The sequence below is a fragment of the Ammospiza nelsoni genome, chromosome 19 (genome assembly GCF_027579445.1).
Source record: "Ammospiza nelsoni isolate bAmmNel1 chromosome 19, bAmmNel1.pri, whole genome shotgun sequence".
In the NCBI taxonomy this organism is placed as follows: domain Eukaryota; kingdom Metazoa; phylum Chordata; class Aves; order Passeriformes; family Passerellidae; genus Ammospiza; species Ammospiza nelsoni.
The window spans coordinates 11,087,355-11,110,925 of NC_080651.1; the positions used below are offsets into that span (position 1 = coordinate 11,087,355).

The 23,571-nt window shown below is 38.8% G+C and overlaps 1 pseudogene; it reads left to right on the top strand.

The window, feature by feature from the left end:
* Window positions 1–769: 769 nt before the first annotated feature.
* Window positions 770–22,870, top strand: LOC132082030 (synaptonemal complex protein 1-like; annotated as a pseudogene).
* Window positions 22,871–23,571: the final 701 nt, after the last annotated feature.

Here is a 23,571-nt window from a genome sequence, read left to right on the forward strand (position 1 = left end):
TCTAGTTTTAGGTTATAACATAATGTTAAAATAGAAACTATGCTACGTAAGATACTTTTATAATTAGAGTATTAATAATTTGGACAATTTGAATTAGGACAATATGAGATAACAGAAACAAAGAGTTACAGATGTCTGGGTAACTTCTTCTGGGCAGCATAAGCCTGAAAAAGGACACACATTAACAGAGGGTTAACCCTTAAAAACAATAGCTTGTTGCATATTCATACCTCTCATACACGATGCATAAATTCCATTCAAACACAGGATTCTGTCTGATTAATGTCAGCTTCTTCCTCTGAATCCTGACGGCATCTTCATAGCTGAGCAGGCAGGAAGAAGTTCGTTTCTTCTGATAAGAGAGCAATAAATTCTCTTTCTCTGAAAGATTTAGGTGTCCTGTGGCCGCTATCTCGTTGCGAGTCCTTTCTTTAAAAAAAATATCTCACACAGCATAGTTTTTATTTTAACATTATGTTATACCCTAAAACTAGATTTAACACACTACTTAAGAAAATTAATACAGCATAACTTTCTGACACAACACATATAATATTCATTTTAATATTTGCGAAAAGGCAATCACAAAACACGCATTTTTCCCTCGGGAGGACTGGGCTCCCCCAGTTATTCCCTGCGCAGCCGGTACTCCCCCTTCCCCTCAGAGCTCTCCCGCGCTGAGGGGCCGCTGTCGCTTACCCGCCCTTCGCGCCCGCCCTCAGCGGCCGCTGGGAGCTGGGGCCGCCCCGGCCGCCCTTTTATCGGAGCCATGGAGAAGGAAAACCGCTTTAAATTGTTCATGCCGCCGCGCCTGAGCGCTGGGCAGGTGTCTGCGGGCAGATCCCAGGTGAGCGCTCGGCCGGGGCTGGTGAGGGCGGCACATACCACCCCCCCCCCCCCCCCCCCCCTTCCCCCGCTGGCCGCCCCCTCGGGCTGTGCTGCTCTGGAGGCCGCGGCTGAGGAGGGGACGGGGGGAAAGCGCAGGGGCCCTTCCCGGAGACACGGGGACAGTGCTGGGCCCGGGGAGTACCCCGGCAGGGCCCCGAGCTGGAGCACACGCACACCTGCCCCTTGCCCCGGGCTGGAGCGCACACACACCTGCCCCTTGCCTCAGCAGAGCTGGAGCACACACACACCTGCCCCTTGCCCCGGGCTGGAGCACACACACACCTGCCCCTTGTCCCGGCAGAGCTGGAGCACACACACACACACACACACACACACACACACACCTGCCCCTGCATAGGCCGGGACGGCTCCTGCACTGGACTAATTTCTGTGCATATGCCTAGAGTGGCACATGCACAGACATCTTCGGTTTGAATTTCAAAGACTTTTGCTGTTGTGTTCTCTCAAAACTGAAGGGAATCATCTTCTGGAGCATCCGCTCTGTGCTGTAAGTCCACATTTGCTGTGGGTAATTCAGCCCAGAGAGCGAGCAGGGCTCTGTCGCTGGCCGGAGTCTGTGTACAAATCACCAATGGGACGGAACTGCTGAGGAACTGCCTTGAGCTGTTTTATTTTCCAGCATCAGTCTCATTACTTGGTTATGACAATGGGAAGATGCCAGCAGCTCACATCCCAGGCAACAGACAAAGAACTTAATGTGACAACTTACTTTAAAAGTTTTTTGACCAATCACACAAAGCAAAAGCATATTGACAGCAGTTCTATCCAACTACTATAAGCACAGGTACCTTTGGTTAAAACAATGCTTGCCTTTTTTGAATACAATACCTGCTTGTAAGCCTTGAAACACAATGCACAGAGCTCCATTATTAAGCTTAGAACTTCCTAATACCTTGCTAGATAAACTTTTCTGTAGCTTAGGGAGTTATTCAAGCCAAGCATTAATATACAGACCATTGTTCTATTTGTCCTTTTCTACTTTTTGCATAATTTTTCTGCTGACCTATCTCATGGCTGCTGCTTGGCTCTGATCACAGTTCTGCTGTCTCTGAGGCCTGCCTTTTGCAGCTTTCCCAAACCCCTCTGATTTTATGGATTCCCACAGGCCCCACTCAGATCCTCGCACTGGCATTGGTGTCTTGGTCTCACCAGATCAGGTGTGCAGTGAAAATGTTCTGTCCCCACACTGAGTTATCAGAATTCAACAAGTTATTTTTTCATGTCGAAGCTCCTTATGAAATATGTTGAGATTCAAACAAGATATTCTGACATCAGATGAGTTAGCTGTTTACAGGATGAACTTCTGTGACTTCAAAAACTTGTAAAAGGGTATTTTCATATTGAAACATAATCAGATATGGTTTAGAAGTGCCCTTGGAAGTAAAACAAAAAAGAAATATCAACTACTGAAGTCTTCAGAAAAGTAATTTTTCTCCTTGAGTCCTTTGCCATGCACCAGTGCCCAGACAGGCAGGAGCTGCTGAGTTCCCTGCATTGAAAGCTCCCCTTTGGCCGCAGTCTATAAATCAAACTGCAGGACACCAACAGTTTGATCAACCACTGGGAAGTAAGAAGTGAGTTCCAAAGCCATTACCAATACCTTGGGCTTTGAAAATTGTAGGCAGCTGTTTAATTAATGACACATTCTATTTTCACATCATCTGTAGGGATTTTTTCTGGCTTTTATAATTCTTCTTTGCAAATCTACTCTTAAGGAACTAATTTTTAAATTTGTGTAGGGTATTAACAGATGCTCGGATGATGAATTTAAGCTGCCATTCGATGTGTTGAGCCGTGGCAAAATCACTGATTCAGGTACGATTGGAATATTTGCCATGCACCTTCTTTAGATTTTTATATATTGTCAAGTTTTTATTTTCATGAGTAGTCTCACAGTTTCCTATCTGTAACTGTTAAATACAGTTTCACTGTTACTTTTTTTAGAAATACATTGATCAAAATCTCTTCATGTTTCAGATACAATTTCACAGCAAGTGAAACTTTGCTCTGAAGTAGATGAAGAGGTCAGCTCAGTATCAACTCTGCACATCTAATTCCTTGGGGTCTTTTGAATTTGTTCCCAAACAGTGCCTAAAGCATTATTCAGTAGATATTTCAGGGCTAAAGGAAGTAGTCAGACGGGAATAATGCTTTCTGTCTCCTGTTTAAAGCTGAATCACTTTAGAGGAGATATTTGTGATTTAGTGAACATGCCTGGAAACAAATCTTTAAAAATTAAGGTGATTGCAATATTGTTGTTTTTTTCTTTGTTTGAAGTGTCTGCAAAGTCTATGAGCTTTAATTAGAGTAAGATTTAAACACTTAACTATCCTTGTGGAACTGCCTCTGAATACTCTGTTGAGGGGCAGAAGGGTTGAAGTCAGAGTATTATTTGGAAAACCGAAATGGATTGTCCCAATTGCCTGGTCTGGATTTATTTTATCTGTAAAACAATGAATTCAGTGGTTTCCTCAAGCACTGGATTCCTTTCACAGTGTCTTTACCAGCAGATCTCTGCTTTAGCACAACTCAGTACAGCTCATTTTTTTTGCAATAGCTTCTGTACTTTGCAGCTACAAAACACTGTTTGCTACCACAAAATAAAACACATTTCTTGTGCTCTCTCTGCTGATTTTCATATCCCTGACAACTTTTTAGACTTTTTTAATCCTAAGCTATTAAAGTACCATCAGGACTGTAACAAAACTGTGATGCAGCCAAAACAAGGATGTTGTTTGGGGCTGTTGTAAGTGAACCAAAGGGCCCTTGGGGCTCCTGTGTTGCTCTCCCTGCCTCAACCACTGGCCCAGCACTGCTTGTAGGACACTTTCAAGGTGCTCTAAGGCCACAAGGGTGGTGGTTTTCCTTCCTGCTCCATGTGTGAGCAGAGAACTGCTGGGACACTTGGATATTTATAAATCCCTGGGTCCAGATGGGGTCCGTGCCAGGGTGATGAGGGAGCTGGCAGATGAGCTTGCCAAGCCTCTCTCCATCATTTATCAGAAATTGTGGCTCACTGTGAGGTTCCAGATGATTGGACACTGGCCAGTGTGATACCCATGTACAAAAAAGGTAGGAAGGAGGATCCTGGTAATTCCAGGCCAGTCAGCCTGGCCTCAGTAGCAGGTGAGATAATGGAGCAGTTCATACTGAGTGCTATCACACAGCACTCACAGCATGGCCAGGCTATCAGACCCAGCCAGCAGGGCTTTACCAAGGGTGGGTCATGTCTGACCAACCTGGGCTCCTTCTGTGAGCAGGTGACCGCCTGGTGGGTGCAGGAAAGGCTGTGGGTGTTGTGTGTCTGGGCTCCAGCAAGACCTTTGGCACTGTCTCCCACAGCACACTCCTGGAGAAGCTGCAGCCATGGCTGGCACAGGAGCACTCTGTGCTGGGCTCAGAACTGGCTGCATGGCTGGGCCAGAGAGCGATGGTGAATGGTGCTGCATCCAGCTGGCAGCCAGGCACCAGTGCTGTCCCTCAGGGCTGTACTGGGACCAGTTCTGTTTAATGTTTTTATAGACGGCATGGGTGAGGGCTCGAGTCCTTCATGAGTAAATTTGCAGAGGACATTAAGCTGGGAGCTTGTGTTGGTCTACTGGAAGGAAGGAGAGCTCTGCAGAGAGACTTAGATCAGTTGGATGAATGGGCAGAGTCCAGCAGCATGAAGTTTAATCAGTCCAAGAGCTGAGTTCCACATTTTGGCCACAGAAGTCTCCTACAACGTTCCAAGCTGGGGACAGTGTGGCTGGACAGTGCTCAGGCAGAAAGGGCCCTGGGGGTGCTGGTGACAGCCGGTTGAACATGAGCCAGCAGTGTGCCCTGGTGGCCAAGAAGGCCAATGGCTCCTGGCCTGGATCAGGAATGGTGTGGCCAGCAGGAGCAGGGAGCTCATTCTGCCTCTGTACTTGGCACTGCTGAGGCTGCACCTTGAGTGCTGTGTCCAGTTCTGGCCCCTCAGTTTAGGAAGGACGTTGAGATGCTGGAGCACATCCAGAGGAGGGCAGCAAGGCTGGGGAGGGGTTTGGAACACAAGCCCTGTGAGGAACGTTTGAAGGAGCTGGGGCTGTTTAGCCTGGAGAAGAGGAGGCTCAGGGGTGACCTTATTGCTCTCTACAGCTTCCTGCAGGGAGGTTGGAGCCAGGTGGGGTCGGTCTCTTCCACCGGGCAGCACTGACAGAACCAGAGGACACAGTCTCAAGCTACAGCAGGGAAAGGATAGGTTGGATATTAGGGAAAAAAATTTCACTAAAAGAATAATGAAGCACTGGAATGCTCTTCCCAGGGAGGTGGTAGAATCACCATCTCTGGATGTGTTTAAAAAAGCCTGGACATGGCACTTGGTGCTGTAGTAGAGGTGTCAGGGCATAGGTTGGACTCGATGATCTGAGAGGTCTCTTCCAGCCTCATTATTCTGTGATTCTGTGATTCTGTGATTCTGTGATTCTGTGATTCTGTGTGTGTTCATGGCAATATCACAGGTACTCTTGGATAAAGTCTCTGAAGCTTCTTCTACTTAACTCAGCAGTGTCTGTCAGAAGGAGAGGACAGAAATGGGGTGAAGAACCTGCTAGAATGAATTTTGGCTTCACTGATAATTCTGGCAAAATTTTTATTGATTTTGGTGGACTGCAGTTATCCATGTCTTTAAGCCCATCTATTTGGTGATGTCTGAAGGGGGTTTGGGATATTTCATTGTATTTGTTTCTTCTATGTGCTCTGTAATGCCTTTTGATACATACACAGAGGATGCACAAAGATTTAAACTTGGGCTCCTGATCATATATAAGCTTATATCACCATCTGTGGAAAAAATATTACTCTTGTGATGTTTCTAAGAGATAAATACATTATCTACAACAGTATTAATTAGATATTATATACTATTAATTAGATAATGTTTGAGATTAAATTGTGGAACCTGTTTTAATAGAATCCAGAAACAATGAATGAATTGTTCTCAAAACTCTACAAAGAGGCTGAAAAGATCAAGCAGTGGAAACTGACTGTGGAAACTGAACTAAACCAGAAAGAAAGAAAACTCCAAGAGAATAGAAAGATTATTGAAGCACAGAAGAAAGCCATTCAAGAACTGCAGGCCAATATTGTATAGTGTACATTGAATAAATGAAGTTCAGTGCTTCCTGATTCAGTATGACACTATTATTGATACAATTAAATATTAAAGACTGTTGCAGTTTGGTTTGTGCCTTGAGAAAATGATTATTTTGAGAAGTTGCAGGCACCTGTCCTGTGTGAGGGTGTGTATGAAGAATATACCTGTAAGTGTCTCATTTGCTGGTAAATTATTGTTCATTAATTATTGAATCTTTCATGCAAAAGATGACTCAGCATGTAATACCAGATAGAACAGACTTCTGTCTACTGATGCCCAAAATTACTTTTTCATGAGGGATTTAAGAAGTCAAAGTGCATTTCTAATAGATTTTTCAATAACAGTGTCTTTTTGCATTTGTTCCCTATGAAATCAGATTGAAAATGAGAAACTCCATTTGAAACTGGAAGATGAGATATGTGAAAATAAAGATCTCCTGGAAGAGTAAGTAATAGAACCAAGGATATATTTTTGTGGTGGAAATAATCAGTTTTCATGTGGGCAGTTTTATGTAGCTGTTAAATTTTGAAGGTCATTTCCATTGTTACTCCTTAGGTGCACAAAGCACTGTGCACTCCTGTGCAAACATGATATTTTTCCCTCCCTTAGAGCTGCTGCTTCGAGGCATCTGTGTAATCTGCTCAAGGAAACCTGCATTCGCTTCACAGAGAAGACCAGCAAATGTAAATGCTTTTTTAGCTTTTATTTATCAGAGTAAATGTGCTTCTAGCTTGCTCTAAATTCACAAACAGAAGCAAGAAGAAGAAATTTCTTGTGCTGTTCAGAAAAGTTCTCCAGTTGAGATCGACTGGATGTGGCTCTCAGAATGAGAAATGAATTTTAAGTGGCTCACAAAATTGGAAGTGAAGCCCCAGGTCTAACAGACTTGTGGTTTGTAATGCTGAACGCAGAGGGCTTTTGAAGGCAGTGAAATTGCTTGCTGCAAAGTTGCCAGCCTGGGAGCTCTTTGGGTGCCCAAACAGTGCTCCAGGTTTGAGGCAGTGCCCACAGCCCCGACTGGCACTGGAGCCACTGCAGGGCAGGGCAGGGCTCCCCAAGGCTGCTCAGCCCATTGAAGCTTTGCAGTCCCAGCCACACTCTGGGAATATATTCAGACATAGGCAGTGACACTTCATGCCTGGTTTTAGGCAGTAGAATCTACTCTGAATTCCCAGCACTCTGGAACAAATTTCCAGAGCTGACATTTCCTGTTTTCAGCCATCACACATTTGTGGGGAAAAAAGGTCTGAACCCCAAGGTGTAATGAGTAACTGGAATTCTTCTCATGAAACTGAACAAGCCAAGACAGTTGGATAACTTAATAAAGTTTAAATTCTTGAGGTTTTAAAATATGTTCTTGATTGGAAATCCTACTGTATATGCAATTTAGAATTGGTATTATAATCATCAGAATTTTACTAACTTGATCGTGGATACTTAAGAAGTGTCTATTTCTTTTTAGCCTTAATTCTAGAAACCCTTGTATATAGATGTACTGTTCTTTTTTGATAGCTGTTTCTTTTACTGTTCTCTTTTTAATTGTTTTCTTAGGAAAAAATAGTATCAATTACAAAAGTGAAAGGAAAGAAGGAAAATATGGACATGGAGTGTTGTTGCAATTTTATAATGACATCTCTGTGGTTATAGGTATCTGCTGATAAGAAGAAATTCAGTGCTAAACCCTAGATTACAGTTTATAAATACTAACAGTTTTGATAGATTATTATTAAACAGCATTAATACTATAATAATTAATATGGTCACATAAACTGATCCAGAATTACACTTTTCACAGAAAAAATATCTTAGGAAGGAAATTTAAAAGCTGAGCTTGCTTAATGTTTCATTGAAATACACATTTTTCCTAGATTCTGTAACTTTCGGCAGCATGTTTCATAATGACTTATTAAATAAGAATGGAGTTGATAATTCCTTTTTAAATTTATTATGCTGATTAAGTATAATCACTTGGACAGCTGGAATTCTTGTCCAAAAGAAAAACTTTCTCATATGTTCTTGCTTTGATAGATGAATAGAAAAAGGAAGCAACAATATAATTGTATGAGGAACTTCACAGCAACGTAGAAGTAAGTGAGCAAACTTGATGCAAGGAATGTGAGTTATGTGAGCTGAGCTGAGTTCCATGTTTATGTTGGGATACTGTTTGTATCCATCCTGTGTGGGTATCATGTCATGTGTGATGCAGGAAGTTGGGTTTTCAATCCCTTTTCAAGAATTATTTTTGTGTTATATCAAACGCATTCCATGGAGAAGGTGCAGCAGTGTGTGGGATGTAGATCCTGTGATCTGGGTGATGTGTGCTTAGTGCTGGGTCACTGCCACAACTTCTGGCTTCTCTTTGGGCTCTGTTTCACCTCCCTGCTGGTTCCTCAGAATGGCTGAGGTGGGCAGCAGCCCCTGGAGAAGTTCCAGGGTTTCCAATATTGAACTTCAAATATAAAATTTTGTGTTTAGAGAATGACAGTGGCATTTGGAGAGCTTCGTGTGCAAGCAGAGAATGACAGATTGGAAATGAATTTCAAATGTGAGAATTCTGTTTATTGAGTTTATGCAGCTGGCTCAGTTTTGTACTTCATAGCTTGTGTTACACATGCAGTGTCAGGGCAGAGAAATGTGAAGGGCTGGAATGGTGAGCAGCTCACACTGAGACACTGGGACCCTTCTTTTATTCCTGCTGCCTTTGGTCACTGCCTGACCCCTTCTGTTGCTGTTCCACTGGGCCAAAGCTGGAACTTTATTTCTCAAACAGTCACTCAAAATTGAAGTTTTGTCTGTGAAGTACAGTCTAGAGATCAATACTTACTTCCCATAGTTTGTTTATTTAAATGATAATGCACTAGTGTATAGCTACAGAAACTTTAGCTAAATGCTCTCTCTCTGTATGTATAGCCTGCTATGTTCCTGTTTCATTCTCACATGCTCTTTTCTGTTTGTATTTTGATTATAAAATCAAACATTGCCTCAGCAATTACTCTTGGGAAACAAATGGTACAGCTGTACAATTCCAGGCAATCTTAAACTGGAAGTTGTATTGAACTTGGAGTATATTTCAGCTAGAATGTTAACTATGGATGTTACTGTATCTCCAAAGTAAAAGAAGAAGCAGAAAAAGTGGACAAGTTTGAGAAAGAATGCAAACTGTAAGTCAGTCGAAAGGAAAAGCAGGTTTGCTCATTTTACCATCTAAGATGTAGAGCTTTGTTTGTGCCTAAAGGGGCAATGCAAGAGCCAAGAAGTGTTTCTGGGTATTAGTAAAAAAGACAAAATAACATCTGAAGCTGTATTTAAGTCAAATTCTGCTAAGTTTAGTGGTGTTTCAGTCCCTTTACTCTACTGGAATTTATGGTTTGATTTTGAATTGGAGAACTTTTTTGTTTAGAGTAATGTGACTTGATCAATATTTGGCTAAGATTATATCTAGACAAATTTTATCTATCTATCTATCTATCTATCTATCTATCTATCTATCTATCTGTCTATCTTGAATGACAGCAAAATGTCTGATTATCATACCTGGGGTACAAATGAAAATTAATATCTTTTCCAGACTTCATGATGATATTTCTTGCATTTTTCTAGATTTCAGCTCTTACTATACAGAGAGATGAAAAAGATGATGTCATAGAAGACATCAAGGCTCAGCTGCAGACATCACAAAATAAGATTGCTGACTTAATGGAAGCAAAATGTAAGAGTTCTGCCTGCTGTGTTTAAATGGAATTGTTTATAGAATTGAAATGTAATTGTTTATAATTGTTTATTTATTATATGTAATTGTTTAGAGAAGCACAGGAAACAGGGTCATGACAGTCCTATTCTGTTGCTGGTTGGCAGCAGAATTTTGGGGCCTTGAAGGCCTTATTTTTGTTTGGAGCAGGAGCTGCTCATGTGGGAGCAGGACTGGCAGGGCAGTTTTTAGGGTGAGTCAAGTAGTGAGAGCTTTTGAAAATTACAAGGGAAAAATATGTTGCTTCAGTTTGCAAATTTACAGTCAGGCAGATGTCACTGAGGGAACTTTTCAGAACTTGATTGCCAATACTTTTAAGCCATCTATATTCAAATTTTATATATTATTTTATAGTATATGATGTCAGTACCATTGGTCTTTGTTACATTCTTTAAATGTATGTAATTTTCCATTTTTGGCAGCATTTTTTAGTAAATATCCTATTTTTTAAAATATAAACATCTTTTTTTGTTTAGTACATAATGAAGAAATGTTAAAGGAATCCCAGGTCAGTAAAGAGCATTTGAGGGCAGAGCTGGAAGAGGCTAAAATTTCATTGCAAAAGGCAGAGGTACCCCTTGCTTATAGTTTTACAGTAGAAATAGATTAGATGAGTATTTGCATAAATAATTATGGATACTTTAGACATGAAACAGCTGTAGCTGTTTGTTGCAAAACATGTTTAGAAATGATATCATGTCTTGAAGGTTACTCAAAAGAACTTGGAAACTGAATTCCAGACTACAGTGAAAACATTAATTCAGGTCACTGGAGAAAAGGAAGAGCAGGAGGAAGAATGTAAAACAATGAAGGCTTTGCTTGCAGCCCTGACAGAGGAGTTTGAGACTTCTGTTACCGATTTGAAAAGCTTGCAAAATAGGCAAATTAATGAGTTTAAATTCCAGGAGTGATCTTACAGGTTGCAGTCTATGACAAAATCAAGAACAACTGGAAATGAAGCTGAAATTTGGAGGTTTTTTTCACGCAGTGGTCTAAATGCAGAGAATTTAATGTAATTTTTTTTTTGTTTGTGATAGTTGATACTGTATAAAAAGTAAATTTTTGTCCCCTCCAACTTTCATAATTCTGTCTTTAAGAAATACAGATTTCTTAAAGGTAGGTATATATTTGTTTACTTTTATGTCTGCTGTTCTGAGGTTGTAAAAGTGAAATTTGATGTGTGTTGCAGGCAGATCTATCATCTGCCTGTTGAAAGGTAAATGTTCTTAAAGTGCTTGTGGTAAGACTTTGTCTTATTGTCCTGTAAGTTTCAAATGCAGTGCTTTGTACTCTACATTTGGGATTTTTAATTTACCATTTTCTTAGATTAAAGAAAGCTGAAGATGACTCAAAGCTGCTTACCTTGGAGCTCCAGAATAAATCTGCTGAACTGGGTAAGGCTTGTAGAAAGGCAGAAAATGAGCTGGGCAGTAATAAAAATGTTTTCTGCTGTTGTCTGGAAATGGACTGTCTCTGGTAGTTGGAGAAATGATTTTACAGTGCCTGTGCCTGTCAGGAATGCCTGGATTTATTTTTACTCAGCTGATCCCTTTTCTTTGGGGCTCATTGGTGCTGGCAGCAGCCAAAGGGCAGTGCTGTGCACAGCTCCAATAGTCAGACCATTCATGCATGAATTCCTCTGCAGGTAATTTTGGTTTGCAGCTCAGAGCAGCAGCACTGCAGGTGCCAGGAGTGACTTCTGCAGCAGAGATAAAACCCTCCCATGGAGGTTTCTGTGACCCTCCCCATGCTGGAAGTGGAATGATGCTGGCAGGGGTTGTCTTTAAATATCATCAATTTGATATCCTGTGGTTTCTAGGGATGTGCTCCTTAGTCCCCAGAGTCAGAGCTCTGCCTTGCTGTTGAGAACTTGCAAAAAATACCAGAATTGTGCAAGTGCACATAGAAACCATTTGGAAGTTAGTAGCAACTGGTTTCCTTTCCCAGCATATCCATGAGATACCTTCAGCAGTTCAGATTTTTTTTCTGGAACAATGCAGGTGCATCAATACTTGGAGAATACTCTAGTCTTACAGTCCATGGTTTATTTGAAGCTATATTTGTGGAAAACATAATAGGCTGTAAATCTTATTTAAGATAAATATTTAGTTTCTCTTCAGATATAGATTTGCTAATGTCTGAATCATTTTTTCAAGTCTATATTTAGATTAAGTCATAAATTAGCTTTTCAGTTTCTTAACTTAATTCAACAAGTTTTGAGAACTGGGTATTGCAAAAGGGTAAATGTTTTATACTGCCTGCTAAATATGAAAAATCATTTCTGTTCCAATAATTTTACATTTCATGTGCTGTAGAAGAGATGACTAAAGTAAAATGTGATAAAGAAGTGCAACTTGAAGAGCTGTCAGAAACTCTGGTAAATGTTAATTTTATTAATCTCATGGCATTTGCTCTTCATATGAAATTCCTCTTGCTTTGTAAGTATCTTAAATGCCATAAATAAACTCCATCCAGTCTACCTGAACATTTCTACTAAACTTTCTCACACACAATTTCAGTGTTTTCTTTGAAGAACTTCTTTGTTGCCTCTGTTTTCCTTGTCTCCCATGCTTTTGGTTTTTCTTGTCTCCCTTGTTTTTGGTTTTCCATCTCAAGGTTTTTGGTTATTTCCTCCTTTGTTCATGCCCATTCAAATGCCACTCCCTCTGGATATAAAGTTTTCCCATTTTTCCTTCCTTCCAGGAAGGTAATTAGCTCTTGCCTCTGTGAACCCTGCTGTGCTGTGACACAGGCCCATTTTCTGTCACAGAAGTCTAAGCTATATGAAATACACTCTTAACAGAGGTTTATTTTCATTATGATTTTATATTTACAAGCCTAACAAGAATCCATATCAGCTAAAGTTAAGATAGTGAAATCAGGTGTGCATTTTACTATGTCTGCTTGTTGTTATAATCTGTGCATTGAGTGTTCTGAACTGAGTTTCACTCATTTTCTAAAATGGGCAAATTGGAGGACTTTTACTGAAGAAGAATCTTGAGGCTTGAGGCTACTGTACAAAATTTGCAGAAACAGAGAAATGTGGAGAGAGAAATGAAAATGCTCTCCAGATGAGAGAGGTCTGAAGCAGGGCAATAGTAACATGTTTTTAGAAATAGTGCAGTTACACATCATGACTTGGATACAAGTTTATACACCCAGAGCAGGGTCCCACCCTAATTGCGCAGCCCAAGTAATGAAACTCACAGCAGGGGACAGACATGAACAGCACTGGTGTCACAGTTCACTGTCTCACACCACTTCCAGATCCCAGCAGAGACTGGAAAGAAAGATCCAATCTGGATAATCCATGGCATGGATGTTGTTGGGTTCTTCTGAAAGCCTTGTGCTCTTAGTTCATGTCTGATAACCTCCAGCAGTTGGAGTTTGCTCATGGATACTGAAAACTCTTCCTTTTCATTTTGCAGAAAGAATTCCAGGATTTGAAAGCACAGCTGACAAGAACAGCTGAGAAGGAACAAGATTATTTAAAGCAGCTTGTGACTCTGAAAGCAGATCTTGAACAAGAGGCGTATGACCATTTGAAAATAGAATATTGAATTAGTTTTGGTGTAATATAGAAGTTGCTTTAATACACAGTGAAATGAACTGTGATTGTTTTCTAATGGAAGTTTTGAACCACATATATGCCATTAATTATATACTTACATTTCTAAATTCCACTTTCTCTATTTGTATGTATTCTATGGCATATGTAGTTGTTCCATATCTCTCTGACTTATTTAACAAGAAGAGAAAGTTTCTGAATTCATTGCTAATCTTGCTTTGAACTACATCATCTTCACTAACCGTTATATTTATATAAAAGTTGACTTTGATTTTCTTCCCTTCTTCTGTCACCTTTTTACATCTCTCTCTGGCTCTGCTGCAAAGCTTATATTTGTAGATAAAGGCCTGGACTTCTTTCAGCATGGAATAACACTTGATAATGGGTATGTTTATTTAAAAGGAGATTTCAAAATGCATCCTCTTATTCCTCTTGGCCATTTGTTTTAAATTAGGTTAAAGAATTAACAGCTAACAGTGTATCTCAGTAAGCTTTCACTAGAGAAAGAACAAACAGCACAAGAGAAAAATGCTGTGGCAGCAGAACTCCAGAAGCTGCAAGAACAACAAGAGGCAAGTTGTAAACTTCCAGCTTTCTTGAAAGGACTCAATTTGAGTCAATACTCAATTTGACAAATGACTCAGTTTCACAAATTAGATGATGAGCTGCAACGTGACTTGGGTCTGTAGAGTACCTGAGCTATTTTTTGTGTTTGAATTGGAATGGAAGTGTATTTACACTTGTGAACAAGGCAGGTCAGTGTGCTTTGGATGGCTTTGAATTTTTTAAGAAGTCACTTTGAATTTTATTTCTTTGCTGACACGGGTCTTTATTTAGGATAGTAAGAAAGAAGAAGAAAATACAAAGCAGTTAGTTGAAAATCTAGAAGAGGCAAATAGCCAGCTAAGGCAAGTAAAAAATACTAATAATATTTGATATTGTTTAAGGAAGTAGACTCAAATAGTTGGTTATGTTCAAATGCTGCTTTCTGGGATTTTTTTGATTAAAGTTTTTCTAGATTACATAGCTAAACAGAAACTATTCAGAATTGCTGTTGGCCAAGTAGAAATTTTCTCAGATTAGAAATACCAATTGCTGCAGGAACAATGTTTGCCATCATTTTGTATTACACAGTAGGAGCTGTCTTGTTTTGCATTAGACATCTCAGGTGTGAAGGAAATTCAAATGGAAGTTGAAGGTTATGGATGAAATGTGACAAGGCAAAACTGGATCAGAGTTACTCTCTGTATCCCCAGTTCAACAGACAGGCAGCTCCCATGTTTCACAGCTGCATTGCAATAGTCCAGGTCAGGATGTATTTTCCTTGGGTTCTTGGAACATCTTTTCCTATTTAAAAGAAGTATGGACAGTTCACATATTGACTTACTGGGCCTGTTGCTGCATTTTAAGAACATTTTCATTGAGCAGCTTATGAAGTTCCCATCAACATTAGCAGCTGTTTTTGGAAAATAAAATATGGGTTTATTAGAAGTACTGAAAGTAAGTTAAAGGCAATATGTAAATATTTACTAATGCTTGTTATATTGGCACTTAGAAATGAACAGGAGTCTTTGAAGGAGAAAATGGCAAAGACAGGTGAAGAGATGAAAAGTACACTGGATGACAGAGAAGAAAATGTATGTCCTGTGTCATGAAAATATCTTACAGAACCTGCAGGACAGCATTCAATGTAAAATCTTTGTTGGGGTTTTTTCTGCAAAGCTCTGCCTGGGAGATGTGATCTCTGCCAGAGGTTTCTTCTTTCCCAGCTGCTGCCAGCTGTGCCCTTGTGTGTCCACATGTGAGCCCTGGTATTTCAAAAGACAAGCACAGTCACTGGGATGTTCACTCTGTGCTGGAAGTTTGATATTAAAGATTTATTTGTTTGTTTTCAGGCAAACAGAGAACCTGCTTTTCTGTTTTTCATATACCCACTCAGTGGTGGATGGGCTCTGGATTAGCTTTTTATATGTAGTGTGAGTTTTAGCTTAAATAGATTCAAACATTTTTACTTTCTTTCTATTGTTTCAAAGCAACCTGGGGTTTTGAGCATTAGAATGGATTTCAAAATTTCATTGTACACGTCTAAGATTTACAATTTTAATTTCTGGTTAAGAGTACTGAAAATGAAATTTCCAGAAAGGAAAAGCCATTGAAGATTCTAGAAAATAATTGGGAAAATTCATTTTTTCATGGATGTAGGGAACTTGATACAAGTGCATTTTTTAAATTGTGAAGATCCTGGGGTTTTTTTCTTCTTCTTTCTTGAGTCTCTAACCACTAAGGAACTGGTTCACTGTTATTAATTAACATCTTGTGGTACTTTATGGCTAAAACTCTGATTATTCTGACATGTCAGCTGGTGTTTCAGTCCCATTGGAACAAACCAGACTGGTGCAAGTGCAGGTTTGAGAACATTTACAGGAATTGCTCACATAGGGAGTCATTTGTAGAACTTACTAATTCATGTCTGAAATATCTTTTTCAGATGAATAATTTAAAGAAACAGGTGGAAAATAAAACCAAATGCATTGAAGAGTTGCAGCAGGAGGTGTGTAGAGATTTTAAATATCACAAATACATAAACACATTATACTTTGGGTTGCCTTTTCAGCAGGTTTGTGTCTGCTGTGATGTCTTTAGATACACCTATTTAATTTAAAAATTCTCCTTTCTTATCCTAACCCTGAGCAAACTAGGGAGTCAGCTTTGGAATCACTTGATTTGTTAAATGAGCCTTAATTTGAAAAGAGCAATTACAAAAATAATATCTTTAATAAACTTCTATTCTTTTTCATTTAGTGCATAGTGTTATTTATGTACTTGTATGAGTATCTCAGTTACCACTAGTAGAAAAGAATTCTGCACTGGCACAAACTGTAGTAACTTCACTGTAAAAATAAATAACTTGTATTTTTGGTCATGACATCTTCACACCTTCTGTCAGCAGCATCTTAGTTTTAATACCCATTCTGCACCTCATTTGTTATTCCCTGCTGCTGCTCAGGAGGAGCCTTTCTTAAGGTCATGAAGAAACAGTAATTATCACAGAAATTAGCTGAACATTCATTTGTTTGAAAAATTGTTCTGGAACCTGAGCTGTACAACAGCTGAGAGTTATTTGCCTGATGAAAGCTGGAATTTCTTGATGCAGTTAAACCATGACATAATTCTATTAACTTATTAAGGTACAGTGCTTGTTTTGTTTTATTTCAACAGAATTAGGTGCTGAAAAAGAAAATTATTGCAGAAAGCAAGAAAAGTAATACTTATGAAGAGAAGGTAGGTTTAAATAACATCATGTAGAAGATGAGGTGAGTGTTTTTAAGTCCCACTGTAAATAATGATAATACTTGTTAAATACATTCTGAACTGGTTTTTGGATCTGGGATACAGACTTTGCAGGAATGAGTTCATAGTTTTTAGAAGATGCTTCCATTTTTAATCATTGGACACTGACTATTGGACATTAAGAGATGGATTCACATTGCAATTAATGATGTTTCAAATCTGTTCCTTTCTTTTGTTGATAGTGGACTGAACAGGGTTCAGCAACCTCATTGTAACAGAAAAGAATTTAAAGGACATATATATATATATATAAATATATTACTCTTTTTAGGCTGTTCTTTAAATGTGTTCTTCAGTGGCAATCCCTCTGATGGGAATATTGTGTCCAGCTTTGGGTACTGCACTTGAAGAAAAGTGGACTTTTTTGAGGATATTCATATGATAAACTTAAAAGGGAAAAACTGTAATCAAAATGCATAGCTGGGAGAAAAATGTACCATATGTACCATAAAACCTGTGAAAATCTGATACAGACTTACAAGAGAGGGAATAAAATCTCCATCTGTATTTGTTTTTTTCTGAGGCATTCACAGCATTTAGGGTGACTGCTTAGGGCAGTCTTCCCCATTGTGCTGTTGCCATTGTTCCTTTGAGTATTTTCTAACTCACTTCAGGCCTAAGTTCAACTCTTTATTAAAAAAAAAGGTGAACTTCGAAATAGCAAACACTTTAATCATATGCCTGAAAAGTAACAGAGTGTTTGTGTTCAAAAATAAGAGGTAAGAAAAAATCATCAACATAGTAATTCCTAAACAAATAACAGCAGCAATTCTGCATTCTCAAAAGGTGAATAAATTGCAGTTAGACAAGGAAAATATGAACAAGCAACATAAGGAAGAAGTTGACTTCTATCAAAAAGACATAGAAACAAGAAAAGTAAATTAAAATAAACTTCGTGAAGAGGTGAGAGGTGTTAATTTTTACAATCTAATTTTTTTTTAATTTAAAATGTTTTTATGAAGCTTTATTGGCAGGAGTCCTTGTTCTTACATTTCAGATATAAATGGAACTTGTTGTGTTTGCCTGTGAGCAAAGCTTTAGTACATTTGGTTCTTAGGTTGGAGTATTTGAAAATATCTTTAAAATAAGAACTCCATTAAAAATTCTTTCTTTCAAGATATAGTGCAAAGAAATTCCACCCTTGGTATAAAGTCGGCACAATTAAATTAGATTATAACGTCTCCCACATTAGGACTTTTCCGCCCACACTTTTTTGATGGCAATACTAAGAAATGTTAGGGCAGAGGGCTTGAAATGGCCTTTTGGTTTGCAGTGAGCTTGCCTGCCATGGCTGTACCTTTGATCTTGCCCATTTTAACAATCTGCAGAAAAGATGAGGTATTTGAAAGGGATCTTAAAAGCAAATGAAGCCCAAGTGGGACTGCAAACTTTGCACCCACAGGGGGAAGAAGAAATTAAGATCTAAAAAAAATTATATTGTTATGTTGATGAATGAGATGCAATTTATTACTGAAAATATGAGGTTGCTTTGTGATGAAACTGCAATGATACGGAGAGAAACTGATACCAGATGTCAGCACAAGAAAACTGAGATGGTGACACTGATGGAAAAGCACAAGGTCAGAGATTTTCCTGCTTGCTGTGGTTTGCAATGGGTGATACCATGTCAATACCATGTTTATAACTTGTGACACCACGTTAATGACCTTTCGAAAGCAGAAACAGGCCTGAGTCTGGGAAAAGGAAGCTGAACACATGCTGCACTTTGCATCATCTAAAATCAAATTCATTTGAAGATTATGAACACATTCCTATGGGCAGATAAATTCCATTCATCTAAACTTCTGGGATTTTTAGATTTTTTTCAATTCAGGCTTCCTTTGATACCATGTGAATGCAATATTTTTCAGTATCAGTTTGGCTCTCTCTGAGATTACTTAGTGACCATCAGCAGTTTAGCCTGACACATTTTAGTTTACCTTTCTATTCCTCATTTTGCAATATCTTTAGCAGATACATTAATAAAGATGGCACAGCTGGCTTAGTGTTGAGCACATATTGCTGCACAGAAATAAAGCACTCTCTGCCAGTCCACAAAATAATACTTGAATTGAGCATTTCCTGTTTTACAGTTTCTGCGGAAGCATCAATGAATCTTTTCTTTATGAATCTTAAGGGCCTGGTTTGAAAAAATGATGTTTAAAGACTGGATAACTCTATAATTGCAACATTTAGTCACATGTTTTGAGTTTGTTGTTGGTTTGGGTTTTTTTTTACCACAGAAAGAATATGATAAAATGGTTGAAGAAAAAGATGCAGAGTTAAAAGTATATAAAATGAAACAGCAAAAGCAGTTCTCATCAGAAAGAGCACTGGTAAGGAGCACTTTGCAATGGTCAATAATTCAGTGAAGGGGCTGATGTCCTTGTGTAGGGGTTTTATACTGGCTAAGTGCAGGCACACACAAAAAAAGCATTTACTCATTTTTCTCTGCTATTGTTGAGCAGAGGAGGGGAAAGAAAAATTCAAGGACTGAGTTGAGATAAGGATTAGGAGAAAAACACTTTGAGGGTAAAGCAGATTCAAAATAAATAGTATAAAAATTAATAATAGAATTAAAAGTGAGTAATAAGAATTTTAAAAAATCCTTAAAACATCTTTTTTTCCAATCCCTCCCTCTTGCCCACCAACAGCACAGAGAGACAAAAGATGTGATCTTCAGTCAGTTTGTGACTTCTAAAGATCTTTTTTCAGTTTGCTTAGAGAGTTTCTTTTCCTGCTGTGCTCTGGGGTCTTCCCACCAGAGACATTCTCTGGGAACTCTTCCAGTGTGCTTTTAATTTTTACCAGTAGCAGTCCCACCCAACCTGCTGCAACAGATCTTATTCTGGGCACTAAAAACTCAAAATGTTTCTAAAAATAAATTGCAGTAGCAGTGTGTTTGTGTCTGCTCCTCCAGGTAGCGTGTCATGTTCTGACTTCCCATGTTTCTGACTTTGAATAGGAAATTTTTGTTTTAAATATTTAGATTGTGCCCTCTCACCCCTGCTCTCCCAAGGGTTTTAAGGTATTACCTTGAACACTTCTGATCAAGTACCTGTTTCTTACAGTGCTTCAGTCTTTGTTAAACAAGCTAAAGCAAAGCTTCAAGTATAGGGCTGAAAAGCACATAGAATTATCTTGTGTATCTAATGAGTGTCCCTGTTAATTACTGTCTCACTTGGGACTGTTTTCCTTTTTCTGGGCTGTGCAGAGTTAACCCTGTCCTTTATTTAATGGTTTGTAGGAAAATGAGCTGTCATGTTTGAAACGGGAACTGTCCTCCCTTAAGGAACAGCTGAGAGCAGAAATGGAAGAAAAGGTGGAGTTTTTTTATTCCCTGAGCACTGGGGGTGAGAGGTGTGGCCTGGGCTTGTGCTGTGTGAGAAGTTGGATAAGAAATGAAACTGAACAGAAAAACAGTGACTTTGGAATGCTGGGCTTGTGCTAAATCTGGTCATCTATTTGTGTGAACTTTGTAGCAGTCTGCGATTGTAGACTGTGCTCTGTAATTACACCAAGAAGATTTTTAACAACTGAATTCAAATCAATATTTCCTTGCTGTCACATAACTCTTTTGTAGGAGAATCTTGTAAAAGAGCACTCTGGCAGTGTGATTCCTGACAGTGAAAAGAAACACAAGGTAACTTTAACTTTTTAATTGCTTTTACAATTTGGTAATATTTATATTTGTAGAATCAATTGAAGTGCCATGAGAATTTATTTGCATTCAACAAAAGACATTGGAATGCTTTTGACTTCAAACTTTTTAAATTATAGAAAATACAAATTTATGTTCCTGACTGCTAAACCTTGTTTAGATCTATACAGTGAATCTATTCATGTAAAAATAGAAAATCTCCAAATTATATTCCTGAAATAAAAAAAAATATTTAAATAAAAATAAAAAATGCCTCCTTCAGTACAGGAAGCCTCTTGGGCAGTCCAACATTGAAGTTTTGTAACTCCTAACAGTGAATTTTTCTTGTTGCATTTTTCTGCCTATATTTCTTACTTCTCTGTAGATTATTTTTTTCCCCCTTGGATAAGAAGGGATTTTAAAGGGTCACACCATCCCATGGAGATATTAGACAGCAGTTTCTGGAAGAGCTCCCAGTGTGTAATTTTTCTTGCTCAGTTGTTGATTTTTTAATGTCTCTAGAACTGATTTACTTAGTCTTTAAAAGTGTCCATTTGTAAAGGCACTTTTCCTCTATGAAAGAGAAAAAAGCTGATCTAGCTGTAAAAATGGTCAAAGTATCAAAGTAGTCCTGACGGCAGAACTCACCCTTCTTCCTGTCAGGAGTTCACTTGTGGTTTTCACATTGGAACAATGGAATCCAGCACCATTTTGATGTTATCAGTCTAAAAAAGGACTGCACTGGACCATTCAATGCTTCTCAGTTTCACTTCTAGTGAAAAGACTATTTTAAATAACACCAATCTTGATGTAGCTATCAATCTTTCTCTGAAAGCCTTTTCCTGCAGTTTTGTTTGTTCCCATTTTCTTTGATGTTTGATAGAGTCCAATGTAGCGGCTACAGTTCAGAATAACCTGAATTTCTGCAGATAAGCACGGAGAACTTAAATACAATGTGCCATGAAATTCAGCTCTTCCATAGCTTCCCCTTCATTCTCCTCATTTGGCAACAAAAATAATATAAAAAAATTATATTTCCACCCCACCCCACTTTGTTTGGGTCTTTGCTTCATGTTTGGATGGAAAGATCAGAGTTCCACCATTTCTCTCAGGTGAATTCTGGGACACTCAGACTGTAAACTGGGTCCTGAGTTTGGCTTTAGATTCCATACTTACCCCATAAAATATAATCTAAAAAGAGAAACATTTTCTTTCCCAGACATGTGTTATAAAGACTCCTCCAATGGATAAAATGCAGAGTGGAAGAAGCACAAACCTGCCTGCAGGGCAGAGCAGCAGGAAAAAGCAGAAAGTGCTTGTGCAGCTGACACTCAGTCAGACAGCTCTGAGCACACTGACCTCCTGGTAAGAGCCAGAGAACAAATCATGGGCTGAGCAGCTCATTGTGCTCACTGCTGGGGCTGAGAATGGAAATAAAGAGTTTGGGCTTCCACATTCCAGCCAATATTTATGTGTATATTTTTAATTTATTGGTTCTTTCTGGAATTGTCATTGTATGTAGATAATTAACATTCTTTTTATTGAACTGTTATGCCTCATAATGACATCTTTTTTTTCATAGTCTAATATCATTAGGGGGAAAGAAAAAGTATTTTTAATATAGTGTGACTAAGTAACTTTTTAATTTATTAGAGCATAGTCTCGGAAGAAGAAATGTTTAAAAATTTGTACAAAGATTATCCACAAGCTTCACAGTTACATTCCACAGCACCAAAAAAGGTATGTTAGCCTTTCCTAAGATTAAACCAAGCAGCTAATCAGATTGTTTACAGAAACTAAAGGATGGCTTTATTTTCCTTCCCAGAGCCCAGCTCCATGCAGTGTGAAATCTCCAGGCTCTGCTCTGAAACTCAAAACCATGAGGAGAATGCACGAGGCGGGCTGTGCTCTCCAAAATGGACAGGAAAAGGAAAATTAAAGATACTGTAAAGCTCTTTGCTTAAAATGCAGAAATGCCCAGTGCCCTGGCATTGCTTGCAGGGCTGTTTTTCTCTCAGAGTTGGTGCTTTGTTGCATTTTTCTGTCATACTCAGTGTGTTTAATACTGTGTTCATTCCTTTACACATATAAACTTTATAGATCTATAACTGCAACCCCTGCAGAGCATCTTCCACCTTTCCTCCCTTGTGCTTCAAAATGTTGGGACACAAATTAGCCAATTTTAAATTTGGAAATAAATAGAACTGCACAGAAAGTTGTTTCAAAGCTGTTTCTGGCATTAGAAATTCTGGTTTCAAAGAACTTCTGTTCTTTTACATTTACTCTGTTTTTCTTAACACATAACTACTTAGTGGAAGAAATGTAGCTGTTAAATGAATGTTCTTTTACCTGAAGTCCTCTTGCTTTTTCCTGCATTTTAATGGCTGTTAGACCTGTCTTTTTAGACTGTTTTGTTTTCAGTATGTTAAAATGGTTTCGAAACTTCTAAAATTTCAGTAGAATTACTTGTATTTAAAAAGATTTCAGCTTCACAAGGAGTAAAATATGCACGTTATAAGATTGTGAAACCAATGTTAAGATGCCATTAAATTGTTTATCTGAAATATAAAGTGTGGGACTATTTGTTGTTGCTTTAAATATTTGAACACAGACAGAAATCACCCACCAGCCTTCCTAGGGACCAGCAGAAGTGCAAGGATAGATTAGAACATCTATTTCTGTATTAATCCTTGGTTAATCTTTGTCAGGATCTCTGGCTGGTCAGAGTGACCCTGAGAAAAGTTCCAAAGTCTCTTTTCCCAGTCTGGTGCTTGAAGAAGGAGTCAGGGCTCTTCATTTCTCAGTCTCAAGGTTGTTTATTTTATCTATAAAAAATTTTCTCCTGTCCTGCCAAGGTGAGCTCAGCAAGACAGTTCCAGGCACTCTGCCTCCCCCAGGGTTGTGTTATGTCTTTATACTAAAAACGACATATACAATGTTTACAATTACTTTCCAATACCTATCACCTGTGTTAGACAGTGGGCTTCTACTCTAAACCAATCTGTAAGTGCCACCATCACAGCAGAAGATGGAGGCCAGGAAGAAGAAGGAGAAAGCTAGACACATCCAGTTCCCACCATCTTCCCTACTGAACCCCCATACCAAAAACCCTGAAATCTACTTTTCCATCCTGTAATAACTTCACCAATATGCTACCTAAAGTGTTGTGGCTTGCTGATCTTCATACCAGATTGGTAATTTGCTCCATGGGTCATAATCAAAACCACAGGGGCATTTTG